Consider the following 14,863-nt stretch of genomic DNA (forward strand, 5'->3'; position numbering starts at 1 on the left):
GACGACAGGAGGCGCGCCCGAGACTACCTTGCCAGACCCGGCCATCACTTCCCAGAGCAGCCCCCAGCGCAGCCCTCAGCGTAAGCATATGGTTTACTTTCTGCTTCTGGGTGCGCGTGGTTGCTCTTTTCCTTTGTTGACATCTGATCTCTGTTTTGTTTGTGCAGGAGCAGAACAGCTTGATCAGGAGGGCGTGGTGATCTCCTCCGACTCGTCGTCTGCTTCGACTACGCTGCCAAGGGCGGACTCCCCGGCAAGGGAGCGTCCTCCGGTAAGGGAGGAGCCTCCGGCAAGGGAGGAGTCTCCGGCAAGGGACAGCGCTAACGATCCGCCGGTGGTGGAGGCCACGACGACCGATCCTAGCACAAGTAGCCCTTCTTGCCCGAAACTTTCCTTGTAGTCTTCTGCTGATTTCTCTTCTCGAACACTTGTTTGATTTCTCCTTCTTCTTTGGTCGTCAGACCCACCCTCCACGGATCCGATGGAGACCGAGGCAGGCGGCGAGGAAGACGCGCGCGGCAATACTGATGATGCCGCGGCCACCGAAGAAGGAGCCGGTGCTAACGTGCCCGCTGGCGAAGAGGCCGCCAAGACTGCTGCTGAAGAAGCTGGCGGGGGATCTGGCGATCGCACTGACGGCCCTGAGGCTGCAGGAGCGTCAGGCGCTGCACCGACCGCTGATCCCTCCGCCGCTACCGCAGCACCAGGCTCCAAGGAGCCCCAGCCCAGCGCCTATCTGAAGGCTGGCGAGGGCATCTTCATCAAGCTCCCCTGGGCATCGAGCTCCAGGGCGCCGGTGGAAGGAGAAGCTCTGGATGGGGAGGTGCTTGCCTCCGCCGGGTTGTCGATCGTCGACGCGCCGGGAAGCAGCAGTGAAGAGCCCGAGGAGGAGCGGCTGCTGCGGAGGCTGCTGGCGCTCTACCGCGCCCGTCAAGTCAAGTTGGAGTCCCGGGAAGCGCTTGCCGCGAGGGCGAGCATGGACATAGAGAAGCGTGCGGAGGAGCTCCGGGGTCTTCGTCAAGAAACTCTCCGGGCCTTGGCGGAGGAGCGGGAGCAGCTTGCCGAGGAATGGAAGGCCTTCCTCCTCGAGAAGGCCGAAGCTGAAGAGCAGCAGCGGCTCACCGGCGAGAAGCTGTACGCGCGAGAAGGCGAGCTGACTCAGCGGAAAGTGAACCTCGACAGCCACGAAGAGGAGCTTGCCGCGCGCGAACGGGCACTTGGCGGGATGCTCCAAGAGGCAAAGGATACGGCTGCGACTGCCGAGGCCACCAAGAAAGAATTGGAGGCAAAGGTGGCGCAGCTAGAAACTGATCTGAAAGGTTGGTGGCGAAGAGCTTGCCGCCCTCAAGCTAGAGCGCGAGAAGGACGCCCTTGCCCACGGTGAGCTGCAGGGCCGACTCGCCGAGAGGGGCAAGGAATTGAGCGCCGCTAAGGATTCCAACGCCGATCTGATGCTGAAGCTGGCCACCTTGACGGAGACGTTGGACAGCGCCAGGAAACGGGAGGCAGACTTGAAGAAGGACATCGAGGCCAACGAGGCGCTGCTAGCGAGGGCCGCCGAAACCCAGAATCTTCTCAGAGATACTGTGGAGCTCTGGACGGAGGGCCTCGTGGACATTGCTGCAGTTATCGAAGAGGAGCTGGTGCAATTGGGGGTGGAAGGCTTCGGGTACTCCTCCGACGAGAACCTCCAACCCAGCGCCAAGCTCACTCTGTTCTTCAAAGGCGTGGCGGCGGCGCTCCAGCAACTCTGGGAACGGATCCCAAAGCAGTTGGCCGACGAGTCACGCTCGATTTGTGCCGGAGTTCTGGAGAAGGTGCTGGTGAAGGTGGCCTTCCGCAACCCGGGCCTCAACCTTACCAACGTCCTCAGGAAGCTGCCGGCAGACGCTGATCTTGACGCACTTAAGGCCCTCGTCGCACCCATTGTTGACAGGGTGAACGAGGTCAAAAGGGTTGACGGCGGTCGCGTAGATTAGGCCGTCCGTTTTCTTCTTCTCTTGTCGCTGCCAGTCATGTGATGGGAACACTTTATTAGAGGCGCGACAAGTTATTCTTGTAATATAACTCTATCTTAGGTAACAAATAGCTGTGTTACTTCCTTTACTCGACTCTCGGCTTTGTATGGTCCTGCCCTACGCTTTCTAGGGAAACATGCCGGTGCAGGCACCCTTGCCGCGAGCGCCGAGTGCGGAACTTCAGCAGCCTGCTGGCGGGGTCGCTACCGACAAGCAACCTTGTCGCAACTAGTTGCAGCTCACTTAAGTTGTTGAGCGGACTCGAAACAAAGTAAGGGCGCTAGCGGCTCACTTAAGTTGCTGAGCGGACTCGAAGCAAAGTAAGGGCGCTAGCAGCTCACTTAAGTTGTTGAGCGGACTCGAAACAAAGTAAAGGCGCAGCTAGCTGTGAATTGGTTCCTCCGCGCACAGGTTTTCCATACAAAGCACGGTCGTTCAAGGAAAATAACTCAAAAACTTAAAAAAACTGATTGCTCAAGCTTTAGCAACTTAGCTTTTCTGTCGTCTGCTTCCCGGCAAGGAGAAACTTTTTTTTCTTTCTTCTTTTTTTTGAACGGCCTGGTCCACACCATTATCTTCTCCTTCCCCCCCCCCCCTGGTAAACCTTGTGGGCGAGGGAACCTTCCTTCTTTTGAGAAAGAGACAGAGAAATAAAGCAATGATATGGAGCCTTGGGCTCGTTACCGCTTACCGGGGTCTGGTGCTGCACAAAGTGTCAGATAATATATGCGAAAAAGGATCATAGCATAAGGAAACTGACAAGATGTGCGGGCCACATGAACTTTTCTAGTGCACGGGGTCTGCGCCCGGCTCTGTATGAAGGATTACATGCAACAGCGGCAAGACTTGTACAGAAAGGTGGTTGCCGGACAGGGTCCGACAACCGCGCCTTATGGGTAAAACTTACGAAGATGCTCGATGTTCCAGGAGTTGCTCACCGGAATGCCATCTTCGGTCTCAAGGCGGACAGCGCCGGGCCTAGTGACTCGTTTCACCCGATAAGGGCCTTCCCACCTCGGCGTCAACTTGTTGGAATTCTTGGCCGACTAAACGCGCCGAAGAACAAGGTCGCCTTCCTCGAGACTCCTGGCATTGACTCTGCGGCTATGGTAGCGGCGCAGAGCTTGCTGGTAGCGAGCGGCTCGCACAGCAGCCTGGAGACGGTCTTCCTCAAAGAGCAGCGCGTCATCTTGCCGCAGCTGCTCTTGCTCGAGCTCATCATAAGCGAGCACTCGAGGTGACCCGTATACGAGTTCCATGGGGAGAACTGCCTCCGCTCCATAGACTAGAGCGAAGGGTGTCTGGCCAGTGGCTCGATTTGGCATCGTCCTGATCGACCAAAGAACCACCGGCAGCTCCTCAATCCAGTTTCTTCCGCACTTGTGCAGCCTGTCGAAAGTTCTGGTCTTGAGGCCTCGCAGCACTTCAGCGTTTGCCCTCTCCGCTTGACCGTTGCTTCTCGGATGAGCAACAGAAGCGAAGCAGACCTTGGCGCCAAGATCTTGGACGTACTGCATGAAGGTGCGGCTCGTAAATTGCGTGCCGTTGTCGGTGATGATCCTGTTCGGGATCCCGAAACGGCAAACAATCGACCTGAAGAACTTGACTGCTGACTGTGCTGTCACCTTCCTCACTGGTTCCACTTCTGGCCACTTTGTGAACTTGTCGATTGCAATGTACAAGAACTCAAAGCCCCCAACAGCTCGGGGGAAGGGGCCGAGGATGTCGAGCCCCCAGACCGAAAATGGCCAGGATAAACGGATCGTCTGGAGAGCTTGAGCTGGCTGGTGTATCTGTTTGGAATGGAACTGGCACGCTTCACACTTGGTTACTTGTGCAGTTGCATCCTGGAGGGTTGTCGTCCAGAAGAAGCCTTGTCGGAATGCTTTGCCGACAAGTGCTCTTGCGCCAATGTGGTGACCACATATGCCTCCATGTATCTCTGCCAACAGCTGTTGCCCATTTTCCTGGCGAATGCACTTCAATTTCACACCGTTGAGTCTTATTCTGTACAGTGTGTTGTCGACAAACTTGTACATACTTGACTGCCGGGCTACTTTTTCAGCTTCTTCTTGCTCTTCGGGAAGCTCTCCTGTCTGAAGGAAACGGACAATCTGCTGCGCCCATGCTGGAGCTTGCGGCTCGACAACAAGGACTAAAGGCATATCTGTTGCTGCGGGAACATCCGCTTCTACGGCAAGAACATGTGGTTCTGCTGGAGCGTGATATTCCCCGGCAAGCTTGCCGGAGCAAAACTTGTCGGGAGCGTTTGCTTCGACGGAACAAACCACAAGGTTTGTCGAAGCAGACTGCCCCTCAGCATCGTTGGTGTTGATCTTGGGGACTTTCTTGGCGGCGGCTTCGGGGTGCTCTTGTCAGGACCCCGACTCAATGCCACATCGATCTAGCATGTAACACCTCATATCACTTTGCAGCCTCACGCACGGTATTCCCACGGGTGTCGCCTTACCTTTGCCCGGGACCGTTTGCGCCTTTTGGCACACGTATATGACAGTGTCGCTAGCATCCATATGATAAGGAGCCCGGGCTGACATGGCTAGTCGTAAACCCAAAGCGGCACAGACTTACAGGGACAGGCATCCATGACCCAGCTTCGCACGTGTCGGTCATCAGCAAGTGGGTCCGGGCTGTAGCACTGGGCTAGCAGGACTCCGGTAAACCGGGCTGTAGCGGGCTAACAGGACTCCGGTACTCAAAGCGTGACATTTCCCCGAAGGGACAGACACAGGAACGAAGAAGGACACATGCCGGCCAGCCTAAGTGTTCCGGAGCAGTAGCAAGCTACCATGGCTCAGTGGAAACACTAGGAGACATTTCCCGGTAAGAGAGGCTACTAAAGATAAACAACTAGATGGTCAGATCCCACACATACCAAGCATTTCAATAACATACACACAATATGCTCGATATGTGCAGTACAACATGGCATCACAAAATGACTCTACGACTCAAGTAGTTTATTCAATAGGCTCCGAGGAGCGAGATATTACAGACAGGGGTCTCACGACCCAACACTCAGAGCATACAAGTCAAAGCACAAGCGGAAGCTATCATGTCTGAGTACAGACAACTATAAATGAAAAAGGCTGAGAAGCCTGACTATCTATCAGATCCTGCCGAGGGCACAAGATCGTAGCTGAGGTAACAAGCTAAACGTCGAAGACCACGCGGAAATACTAGTGAGACTGAAGTCTCTCTGCAAAAACATAAAATGGGCAAACGTGAGTACAAATGTACCCAGCAAGACTTACATCAGAACTATCTACATATGCATCATTATCAACAAAGGGGATGGTGGAGTTTGACTGCAGCAAGCCAGCTTTGACTCGGTGGCTATCCTGAACTACGACTGCAAGTAACTCTTTTGAGGTGGCGCACACGAGTCCACATATTCACCATATCAATACACCACTATGGACCCGCTCCCGTCTCCCTACGAGAACGCCATCCATAGCACTCACGCTTATCTTGCGTATTTTAGAGTATCCACTTTCATTTGTCTATGAACTGATATAAGCAACCCAGAGGTCCTTTTCCGTGGACACGGCTATTCGAATAGATTAGGTTAACCCTGCAGGGGTGTACTTCTTCACACACGCTCTCACCACTTACCGCCGTTTACACGACATGTACTCGGCAACCTTCAAGCGGAAGCCCAACGTGGGTGTCGGCCACGGCCTGCCTAAACACTCAAGTCTCTAGTCCAGGTTTATCGCCTATTCGGGTTCCATCCATGAGGAGATCCGGCCGGAGTTTCGCTCACAGCCCCAAACGATGTGAACAGGGTTCCGTGACACCAAACGGGCGCCCGGTTTACCCGGCCACGTGCCTACCGCATCACAGCCCACCCCTACGGTCAGCGCTGTCCACGGCCTCCAGCATACTACAAACACCAGAAACTACTTGCAACTCATGGACAGAGGACAAGGGTGATTAAGAAGCCGAGAGGGTCCATTGGTTTCGGGCCCAATGCATGGTAGTAGCTGAATCATGGATCACAAACACAGAACTCAGTTCCTGAGGACGGCTGCAATGAGACAACCCACCATGTACTCCTACATGGCCTCTCACCGCTACCTTTACCAAATCGTGTTCACACACTTAGCTCACACACAGTAGGACATGTTCACACGCCTCTGATTCATCCCCGATGAATCAGACCTGACTCAACTCTAAGCAATAGCAGGCATGACAAACAAACATGAATGAGTAGGCACAACAGGGCTCAAACAACTCCTACTCATGCTAGTGGGTTTCATCTAATTACTGTGGAATGACAGGTCATGCAAAGGATAAAGGGGTTCAGCTACCGCAGCAAGTAACAGATGAATCGGTGTTGTCCTAATGCAGTAAAAGAGAGTAGGAGCGAGAGAGTAGGATTGTATCGGAATGAACAAGGGGGTTTTGCTTGCCTGGCACTTCTGAAGATAACATTGAGTCTTCATCAGTGTCAACGATCACATCATCGGTACCCGTCTATCGAGAGGGGACAAATACCGGCAAATACAGAAAAGACACGATCAATGCAATGCACAATATGATGCATGCTATGACATGGCAATATGAATGTGTTTTGGGCTAATGCACCTAAAACCAGATTAAATGAAGTTGGTTTGAATACAAGATTCAAATTCAAACTCCATATGTGATTATTTAAATGCCCTTTAATTGATTTGTGCTAAACAGTAGCTATAATTTGTTCTAACATGCATGAAAATGGTACAGATGGATTCCTTGAATTTTTCTGATAATTTTTCATATATAATTTATTTAATTTGGAGTTACGGTTAATTTTCTATGATTTATTGAAGTTTTAGCTATTTTCTGGAATTTCCTGAATATAATTAAATCCAGAAAATACTTTATGACATCAGCACTGCGTCATGCTTACGTCAGCAAGTCAACAGGGGTCGGTCAGGGTCAAACCTGACGTGTGGGGTCCACACGTCAGTGTCTCAGTTAACTAACCAGGTTAGTTAGCCCTAACTAACTTAGTTAGCCGGGCGGGGCCCGCATGTCAGTGACCTACCTAATTAACTAAGTTAGTTAACACTAACTATCTTAGCACTAACTAACCAGGCGCTTGGGCCCACACGTCAGGGGGTCAAACCCCGGGCCAAACCCGCCGGAGTTGACCCGCGGCTTGTCGCCGGCGACGCCAGCAACGGCGGAGGGCGTCGGAAACGCTGCTCCGGCGACCAAAACGGCGACTGAGGGGCTCTAAGCGTAGCTGGGAGGGCGCCGCGTCTTCCTGTGGAGTCGGTTGGGGTCGGGGCGGCCGGAATCGGCGCCGGCGTCGACCTAGGTGGCCGTCGGAGTTCGGCCAAGGTCGAACGCGGCGCTGCGGTGCACTAGAGGGGAAACGGAAAGGCTCTGTGGGCTCCTGGGAGGGCGGCGAACTCGGTAACGTGCTCGGGCGCTAGCTGGGGTGACCCTGGCCACAGCAGCGCCATGGCCGGCGGCGAGGAGCAATCGGCTCCGGTGAGAAGGCGGCTGGAGTGCGGGAACGAGCGCGGGGAGAAGGGGAAATGGAAGAGGAGCTCACAGCGAGGTCGATGAGCAGCTCGGTGGTCTCGGGGAGGCGGCGGAGGCGGCGAATTGACCGCGGCGAACTTTGGTGGCCGGCGACGGAACGGCGATGGTGACGGCGTTGCAGGGCTTCCGGAGGGGCGTGGTTCGGTGAGGAGGAAGGACGGGGTCGAGGCGGAGCTCGTGGGTGTGTCGGAGAGGCTAGGGGTGGCCGGTGGCCACGAGAGAGCTCGTCGGCGGCGGCGGGTGTGTTCGGTGGCTCCACGCGAGAGAGCCAGAGGAGGAGAGGAGCTCGGGGAGAGAGTGAGAGGCCTGGGGGGTGCGTGGCGTCGCGGACGGGGTCCAGGGCGACGAGAGGAAGCAGGAGGTGGCCAGGGGGAAGCAGGAGGTGGCCGGGGCAGCGTCGGCGCGCGCCACGCGCGTGCTCGTCCTCCTGGCAGAGGAGGAAGGCGACAGGGGAGGCGCTGGTGGGCTGGGCCGGCCAGGGGGGGAGCTGGGCCGGCTCGTGGTGCCAGGTAAGTGGCCCAGGTGGCCTTCTCTTTTTATTTTTACTCTGTTTTATTTTTTTAATCATTGTTTTCTATTTGTTTCAATCTGTTTTGATTTAGTTCAAACACTAAATCATTTTTGTTTCTTCCAATAATTTTTGCAGGGACTGAAAGTAATATTCTAGAGCCCCTCACAAAATATCAGAATTATTGAAGCATTAAATATATATATATAACATATATTTGCTCCAACTCAAATACAATATATATTAGTTCAAAGATCCAAAATGACATGGAAAAATGTGCATCATCTCTGGTTACTGTTTCCAGCATTTTTCCAAAGATGATGAACATTTTTGAAAGCCACTTGGATTGACTGAAAATATTTTAGGTGAACCTGGTGAATTCTTAAAATGCTAGGGTTTGGACAATCCCCATTTCAACTTTCTGTAAAAGTAAACATGATGCATCACCAAAGGCTAGTACTAGTGCAATGCCAGAAGCTAGGGATGTGACAACTCACCCCCACTAAACAAGAATCTCGTCTCGAGATTCAAGCGTAGGGTAAGGTGAAAGGTAAACGCAACTAGTATAATCTTCACGATCCAGGTTGCACCTCATAGAAACGTTGATTTGAACACCATCTTTGCCTTGTCGTCTTGCTCTGAGAATTTCTGCCAACATGGCCTGGAGGAAGGAAACTCTAGAAGGGTCGATCTCCTCGAAGATCGAACAACTCAAGATTAATTTACGGAATGAGACATAGAACCATCTTTCGGGTTGAGACACGAGATACACATCAAGAGGGGTGGAAAGAGACGGATGACGAAGGTTCACTAAGTAGACAACAATTTCACGCTTAAGAAGGTGGTAATCGATTGTTAACGTAGCGAGGAGTTGAGTTGCCATGAAACCATAACGATACACCTTAGGGAAAGGTGACTCGAAGATACATCCCCTTAAGTGGCAAAAAGAATTACTTTTGATTCAGAGATCATTGAAACTCTTTATACCAGCCTAAGGCAAATCATAATCGATCATTTAGAGGGGTTCGGTAGAATGGCATACTCAAATGCAATCCCAGCTAGTGCCGATGTTAAGACGTAGCGCTTGTGCGTGCTCTCAAGAACTTAAGCATTTCCACATTCATCAAGCTTTTACCAACATCCGTGTCAAGGGTCCGGTAGCACAACTTACTACCATGATGAATGGTGATGGAGGATGCAGATGCAAAGGAAGATAACACTTTCTCAGTTTTCACCTTAGCGAGGCCAAGGAAACAAAATCTGGATGATCGACCGAGAGACATTTAGCACTCCGCTTCTAATGTTCTCCTTGACGTGCTAGTGTATCCCATTCATAGATATGGTTTGATAACTAGAACATCAAGTAAAAGGTCGGACATCGGGAACACAATAATCATAAGGCACAACTAGGAAGTAAATCCTACGAAGTCCTTATGGGAAGGTGGCCAACTGCTTCAATCAAGATACCACAATAATAGGTCCTTCGGCTGGGTGGTGCTGGCCACGACATCCACTTTACCGGTTATCGAGGGACCAATATTATAGTTCTTGGGAAATGTTCCAAACCATCATATCTGCCTGAGATTCAGATCTGGTTGGTGTCAGGATATTCCAGACTCATCGAGTCTAGAAAGAAAATGAAAGTTTGCAACACAAATCGACGAGATAACGTTGCGGGATTCTCGGGAGATGAACTACGATAGCAAGCTCCAAAACATGAGCTGGTTCTGCTACAAACATGTGAACATGTTGTCCAAGACAAGCATGATCACAAGGTAGTCTTATAATAAAACACTACCGAGTTCAGGAGGGGAAACCATCATTAATGACATCGAAGTCTCCACGCGTGGAAGTCCAAAGAGTTCACCTTGGACAGACTCCTTTATCTTTGAACAACTCAATCAGTGGCTTGGTGTGCTAGGATATACATATAGAATGGAGGTTGCAAATCTCCAGACCACAGAATACTTCGCACGTATGCATGACTGACTTGGGATGATTCCAGAGGAAGCAAAACTAACTTTCTCAAATTCACGGCGGCAACTTGCATCAGATGCACATGTATAAGAGTAAGTCACTTCTTTCATCCAAACATATGCTTCATGAGCTAGCATGAACAAATGCTTTCAAAAGTTTCCAACACTAGCTTAATGTTCAACAAAATTATGGAGGAGATAAGGATGTTGTCAATGGGCTCAACAACAATTCATCTAGGTTTCCTTTTAAAAGGAATTCCATAGTTAAGTGAACAAGTGATAGCATTGGTCAGACCTAAAAGATATAACGGTGTATGCTCGAGGGATCAACCACGAGTAAGACAACATTACGAATATCGTTGGTTCTGATTTGATTTGACGACAGCCCACACTCAAATCAAAGGATTGATAAGACAATAGGTCCAGCAACTAATCACAGGGACCAATCGATGAAGATACCGTCTTTCTTCAACACACACTACACAAGAATATCCTTTTGGAACGAACTAAGTCAGACAAGCTTTTATCTTCCAACTCTCCAAGTTGTTGTCTAGCTTAACCAACTAGCTCAGGGATATCTAACACAGATTCTTGGAGAAAGGGTGGTTCACAAGAAACCAACTTGATCACGAGCTCAACATAACGGTCAGGTGACGACCTGGTAATACTTCCGAGTAGATCTTCGGAAATCACGAACCACCGATATGTTACTAAGCTCGAGAACAATCTTGCTTTTCAGAGCAAGATGATATGATCAAATGAGCGAGGACGTGACAAAATCCTAACTCATCAATCAAAGAGTGCACCAGGAAATAAGGACTAGGTAGCACGATCAATCTTAGAATGATGATTCAATAACCAACACGCTAAGAATAAAATTATTATCCTTTAACTACCAAGCAACAGAGTTGCTAGCAGTATTGATTTCACACACCATGATTCATTTGTCGGCATTCCGGTGACAATAACACAGGAACCGAGGAATGAACAATGATGGCAAGAAGTATCACTGTACCAAGAGTTCATAGGATGGTGTGCAATTCCTATAACAATCTCGATATAAAATATGTAATACTCCAAGGTAGAGCAGAACAAAAGCTGGAGTAGCAATTTGATCTGCGGAATACAACTACTTTGACCCAATCCTAGATATGGATGAGATACTGGAGTTTGTTTCTCCAAGTCATTCCGAAATAGAATGGCCTGGCGGACCACAAGGGTAATAGGCATCGACGAACGAATGCACGCATACTCTTGACTATCAATTGATAGACGAGGGTCAGAAGACAACTAAAGAGGGACAACTCAAAGGAACATACGATTTTCTGAGTTGTGGATGCACGGTTTAGCATGTCGAACGAATTCCACATATTTCATCCGGATAACCCATGCAGAAAGGTAGAACTGGCAGAGTCACAATGTAGAATCGAGAACCCATCGAGAGCACTCTGATTGTGATCTTTCGATCAGCGAGGAACATCTGCCATAAGCGGTTCATAGTATTTGGAGGAAAGGAATACCACGAACATCGAGGACTAATGCAAAGGTTACTAATAACCTAAAGGAACGAGCAAAACTATCAACATGAAGCAAGTGGGGTGAATCTCGGGTTCAAAACCCAGGGATAGAATACCTACTACTAAATGGCATCACGGGATGCTTTCGATAATGACGGCCAGAATCATCACACTGGGACACAAAACATTGCTAGATTACTAGGTGACTCCCTAAAACACCTAGGGTCATAATAATAGCTCCAACATATATGTCAAGGCAATAATTACCTCAACACACCGATTAGTGTGGTTAATCTGGCCCATGGAAACATCGGAAACAGAAGGAAGGGATTTGCAAATGCATCGGACTATTTAGAAACCTGGGATGACTCGGACAGCATAACGGCTGTAAATGCTCAGAAAGATTTGAGACATTCACAAAAATGGTGGCATAACCACTCAGAAGCACAATATCAAGGTTTCGAGATCAACAATTTAACATACGGAAGTAATAGGAACTGAAACGAGGCTTAAGTCCAACAATCTATAAGTCTACGGATTTGTAACACGTGATCCTAATAGAAAGAAGAGATAGCCTAGTTCTTAATCCCCGTAGAAGAGAAGATGATGACTCAGATCAGAAGGCCATGAGGTATAAGGAGTAAAAGAGCCTTACGTTCCATCCCACAATCAATTCCCTTATATAACTAAAGAATTTCTAGACTCAACTTCGACCAGTTTGGCTTGGTAATCCTACAGGCAGTCAAGCTCTGATACCAACGCTGTCAGGACCCCGACTTAATGCCACATCGATCTAGCATGTAACACCTCATATCACTTTGCGGCCTCACGCACGGTATTCCCACGGGTGTCGCCTTACCTTTGCCCGGGACCGTTTGCGCCTTTTGGCACACGTATATGACAGTGTCGCTAGCATCCATATGATAAGGAGCCCGGGCTGACATGGCTAGTCGTAAACCCAAAGCGGCACAGACTTACAGGGACAGGCATCCATGACCCAGCTTCGCACGTGTCGGTCATCAGCAAGTGGGTCCGGGCTGTAGCACTGGGCTAGCAGGACTCCGGTAAACCGGGCTGTAGCGGGCTAACAGGACTCCGGTACTCAAAGCGTGACATTTCCCCGAAGGGACAGACACAGGAACGAAGAAGGACACATGCCGGCCAGCCTAAGTGTTCCGGAGCAGTAGCAAGCTACCATGGCTCAGTGGAAACACTAGGAGACATTTCCCGGTAAGAGAGGCTACTAAAGATAAACAACTAGATGGTCAGATCCCACACATACCAAGCATTTCAATAACATACACACAATATGCTCGATATGTGCAGTACAACATGGCATCACAAAATGACTCTACGACTCAAGTAGTTTATTCAATAGGCTCCGAGGAGCGAGATATTACAGACAGGGGTCTCACGACCCAACACTCAGAGCATACAAGTCAAAGCACAAGCGGAAGCTATCATGTCTGAGTACAGACAACTATAAATGAAAAAGGCTGAGAAGCCTGACTATCTATCAGATCCTGCCGAGGGCACAAGATCGTAGCTGAGGTAACAAGCTAAACGTCGAAGACCACGCGGAAATACTAGTGAGACTGAAGTCTCTCTGCAAAAACATAAAATGGGCAAACGTGAGTACAAATGTACCCAGCAAGACTTACATCAGAACTATCTACATATGCATCATTATCAACAAAGGGGATGGTGGAGTTTGACTGCAGCAAGCCAGCTTTGACTCGGTGGCTATCCTGAACTACGACTGCAAGTAACTCTTTTGAGGTGGCGCACACGAGTCCACATATTCACCATATCAATACACCACTATGGACCCGCTCCCGTCTCCCTACGAGAACGCCATCCATAGCACTCACGCTTATCTTGCGTATTTTAGAGTATCCACTTTCATTTGTCTATGAACTGATATAAGCAACCCAGAGGTCCTTTTCCGTGGACACGGCTATTCGAATAGATTAGGTTAACCCTGCAGGGGTGTACTTCTTCACACACGCTCTCACCACTTACCGTCGTTTACACGACATGTACTCGGCAACCTTCAAGCGGAAGCCCAACGTGGGTGTCGGCCACGGCCTGCCTAAACACTCAAGTCTCTAGTCCAGGTTTATCGCCTATTCGGGTTCCATCCATGAGGAGATCCGGCCGGAGTTTCGCTCACAGCCCCAAACGATGTGAACAGGGTTCCGTGACACCAAACGGGCGCCCGGTTTACCCGGCCACGTGCCTACCGCATCACAGCCCACCCCTACGGTCAGCGCTGTCCACGGCCTCCAGCATACTACAAACACCAGAAACTACTTGCAACTCCTGGACAGAGGACAAGGGTGATTAAGAAGCCGAGAGGGTCCATTGGTTTCGGGCCCAATGCGTGGTAGTAGCTGAATCATGGATCACAAACACAGAACTCAGTTCCTGAGGACGGCTGCAATGAGACAACCCACCATGTACTCCTACATGGCCTCTCACCGCTACCTTTACCAAATCGTGTTCACACACTTAGCTCACACACAGTAGGACATGTTCACACGCCTCTGATTCATCCCCGATGAATCAGACCTGACTCAACTCTAAGCAATAGCAGGCATGACAAACAAACATGAATGAGTAGGCACAACAGGGCTCAAACAACTCCTACTCATGCTAGTGGGTTTCATCTAATTACTGTGGAATGACAGGTCATGCAAAGGATAAAGGGGTTCAGCTACCGCAGCAAGTAACAGATGAATCGGTGTTGTCCTAATGCAGTAAAAGAGAGCAGGAGCGAGAGAGTAGGATTGTATCGGAATGAACAAGGGGGTTTTGCTTGCCTGGCACTTCTGAAGATAACATTGAGTCTTCATCAGTGTCAACGATCACATCATCGGTACCCGTCTATCGAGAGGGGACAAATACCGGCAAATACAGAAAAGACACGATCAATGCAATGCACAATATGATGCATGCTATGACATGGCAATATGAATGTGTTTTGGGCTAATGCACCTAAAACCAGATTAAATAAAGTTGGTTTGAATACAAGATTCAAATTCAAACTCCATATGTGATTATTTAAATGCCCTTTAATTGATTTGTGCTAAACAGTAGCTATAAGTTGTTCTAACATGCATGAAAATGGTACAGATGGATTCCTTGAATTTTTCTGATAATTTTTCATATATAATTTATTTAATTTGGAGTTACGGTTAATTTTCTATGATTTATTGAAGTTTTAGCTATTTTCTGGAATTTCCTGAATATAATTAAATCCAGAAAATACTTTATGACATCAGCACT

The sequence above is a fragment of the Triticum aestivum genome, chromosome 1B (assembly GCF_018294505.1).
Source record: "Triticum aestivum cultivar Chinese Spring chromosome 1B, IWGSC CS RefSeq v2.1, whole genome shotgun sequence".
NCBI classification, from domain to species: domain Eukaryota; kingdom Viridiplantae; phylum Streptophyta; class Magnoliopsida; order Poales; family Poaceae; genus Triticum; species Triticum aestivum.